The sequence below is a fragment of the Nomascus leucogenys genome, chromosome 6 (genome assembly GCF_006542625.1).
Source record: "Nomascus leucogenys isolate Asia chromosome 6, Asia_NLE_v1, whole genome shotgun sequence".
In the NCBI taxonomy this organism is placed as follows: domain Eukaryota; kingdom Metazoa; phylum Chordata; class Mammalia; order Primates; family Hylobatidae; genus Nomascus; species Nomascus leucogenys.
In genome coordinates, this window is record NC_044386.1 from 62,173,089 (window position 1) to 62,176,428 (window position 3,340).

At 41.4% G+C, this 3,340-nt stretch overlaps 1 long non-coding RNA gene across 1 annotated transcript; it reads right to left on the bottom strand.

Moving 5' to 3' along the window:
- Nucleotides 1–1,031: 1,031 nt before the first annotated feature.
- On the bottom strand, nucleotides 1,032–3,056 carry LOC100603201. Its single transcript, XR_004030355.1, has 2 exons — nucleotides 2,862–3,056; nucleotides 1,032–1,777 (listed from the first exon to the last, which is right to left on the bottom strand). It is a non-coding gene; the product is annotated as a chromosome 6 C15orf54 homolog (long non-coding RNA).
- Between the last annotated feature and the right edge of the window lie 284 nt (nucleotides 3,057–3,340).

Below are 3,340 nucleotides of genomic sequence, written 5' to 3' on the forward strand. Positions count from 1 at the left end.
ATGAGCGTAGTATTCAGCTGAGAGAGATGGGCTATGTTGGCTAGAAATTAAGCAATGAGCTCAATCTAGCAAGATACAAGTTCTGAAGTTGGACTCTTAGGAGCAACTGAGGCTCAAGCGTTTCAGTAGGCACTGCATTCTGGGTAATTTAAAAAATGTGTATACTTATCCTCACATCCTTTAAGCTCAGCTGAAATCTACTCGGCAAAGTCATGCTTGAACCCTTGCTTTGAGCTAAGTGTTCTGGCAATTCCAACATATACACCTGTAATAAAGTTGCTGAAATAATGTTAAAGACTCTTTAAAGCCAGGATCTTTACCATATTAATTTTCATACTCCCAATGTCTAGTGTAGTGCCTGGCACATAGGGAATTTTCAATAAATTATGGGCTGTTGCTAGAATAAAAATTCAAAAGTAGGCAATGTTGAGTTGGCAACTTAATTTTCTAAAAAGTATTAATTGCCTGCCTATGTGGACAGTAGAAACAACAACAACAAAAATATCCTGCCAATAAATCAGGCTTTTTGGCTGGTGCCTTGCAGTGCCTTGTAAATATTAGTAAGCATGTTTCCTATTCTAAAGTAGGTTTAAAAAAAACTTAAACTCAGTAACGTCATTTCCCCTTCTTGAAGAACCTGCAGTTCCTTTATATTTATAACCATTAGAGTGAGGCATGTTAAATAATTCAAATGAGAAATCCTAGTTTCCACCTTTATGTATCTCTTGGGTTTTCCTTTGTTCACCCAGTCTCCTGCAAAAATCATCAGATGTTCAAATTTATAGTCTGTGACTTGGTCACCCTGAACCTCTTGGTGGCCCGGAATGAACATGAGACGCTCTTATTTAGCACTTGGAGCTCAGTTAGATATTAGTTTTCCTGTAGTGCAATCCTCTGATGCTAGTGAGGAAGGAAATCAGAAACAGGAATCAGGCGATTCTGGCCAATCCTCCCAATACAAGGAGAGAGTCACTGATGGAAATGGGTCTGGATACTGGGTTTCTCTCTCCTAAGTCCTTTGATGCCAGTTACTAAAATGGGTTACTTCTTAGAGCTGTGACGTTGAACAACACTTCATTGAGATGATGCAAGATTTGGACTCCAAAGTGTCCCGTCTATCCCCTGTCAGCAGCATGAGCCTGAGCAGGGCAAGAGTCAGCCAGTATAGTGCACACACGCTCTGTTGAACTCATGTTCTTCCACCCAGGAGACTTGAGGTTTCTGTGAAAAGAGCAATGTCAGTCCGCTGAAAATCACTGGGTCGTCTGCTTCCTTGTTTATGACTTCTCCATATAGTTGGTTCTGCTTCAACTTATTTGAAAGGGACATCTGTTGGATGATTTGATGTGATGTTTGTGTTCCCTGAAAGTCATTTCTGACAGGGCGATGTAAAGGAACCTGAGAGGGAGCTCCATCATGTGATGAGTGGCTCTTAAGTGCAGAAACAGATTTGAGAGGATTATCCAAGATAATAACTTCAAGATCAAACTAGGCCATGGAGTTAGCCATAAGGCCCTGTAAATTCTTTGCGGCTCAGCCCTCTGGGGTCTCCTGCTACCGTGCTTGCCAGTAATGAATTTCACTTTCATGTGGGATCTTTCAGGTCTTCTTGACACACTGAAGCCATATGTGTTTCAGCCACTTCAGACATCATCCTGCTCTTTAACTTGAAGAACAGTCTAAGTCAGTGAGGTTTGCCATGGCATCAAATCTCCTTTTAAACCCACACCGCTTGAATAATAACTATGATTCTGGATAGTTGACTCATGAATATTTCCTGCGAAGGAACAATGAGAGTATTCTGAGGAAATTAAATCCATACAAGTAATTCCCAAACTTTATTCATGTTGGAATACTTTCTAACTTCAAATGTTTTTACCAGACTGGTAACACATAGCAAAATCAGCTGATATGATTGTCCCTTTTTCTTTCTTCCTCTTCCTCTACCTAACACTTCTCTAGTGTGGTACTAACTGGAGAAGCCACAAAGAGTAAGTAGATGGAAAGGGAAATGAAAAGTCAAAGAGCCCTACACTTTTTTTTCCCCCTCTCTCCTGGTAATCCTACCTCAAAGGCAGTGCACCTTTCTCAGAAAGGCCAAACCAAACTCAGAGGATGAAGTTGGAAAACCCCAGCAACCCTATGATACACAATAAACCCATGTAAGGAGGTGGTCCCTTACAAACAGTTGGCTACGAATATCTTCTTTCAAATGGTCTGACACTCGTGGCATAATTATTTTTGTAAGAGTCCTCAGGAAAGTCTGTTTTGAAATACCCCATAGCTTAAGACTATGACAGTACCTTGCATACTTCAATGTAAAAATATCCAGGTGGCTTGTGAAGAAGAGAGGAAGCCAGAAATGATGCTTCTCTATAGGAAAATGACACTGCAGCCAGCCCCCCTGAATCCTGAGATGACCCTAAATACACCACTCCCCCTCCCCGACAACTACCCAAGTGATATCCTGTGAGTGACTGGATTCTAATCTATCGAATAGTTTCAGTACATGAGAAAAAAATCAATTTTGGAATAAGAGTTGCCAGCAGAAAGATTTCCATTTATTAGGCACCTACCAGGTGCCTGATTGTATCGGGTACATTAAAGATATTCTTTTATTTAGCTCTCACCGGGAAACTCTCAAGGCTTGTTCACATTTTACAGATGAGAGAAATAAGGTGCAAGAAGGTTAAACAAACAATCCAGGCCAACTCAAGTGGAGAGACCTGTGGCTGAGTTCAGGACTGCCTGTAAACTGCTTGAGGCCAGAACCTTTTCTCTGTTTTGTTCACTGATGTATCCCGAGTGCCCAGAAGAGTGCCTGGCAAATTGTAGCTGCTTAGTAAATATTGAATGATTACCTTAATGACAGAATCCAGCACATGTACTCCTAAGTATTATTCTCTACGGTTTCTCCTCAGTCCCCTCACTCCAGTCTGTTACCTGCCCCTTTCTCCCATCCAATTTCAAAGGGAAATGGAACCCAGAGCTTCAGCGGATGCTGTAGAAAGTTACATCTCTGTGTACATCCTTCTGAAGGAATGGAGCAATTGTCAGGGAGCAGTGTCATTGAGTCTGAGGCCTTACTTCCTTGCTCTCCCCCTTTCTTCTGTCTCCTCCCTCCTCCCACAAAGATTTTCTGACTCTGCTGTGTGCTGAGCACTGGAGACTCACTACGAACAAAGTTGGCATGGTCCCTGTCCTTATGCAAATTATTGAATAAATTATAGGTAGAGTGAGTGTTTTGACAGAGAGGTAAATGTTATAGAAACATATAAAAGTGGACTCAGACCTATTCTTTAAGGTCAGGGAAGACATCCTGGCAAATTTTAACTTTAAG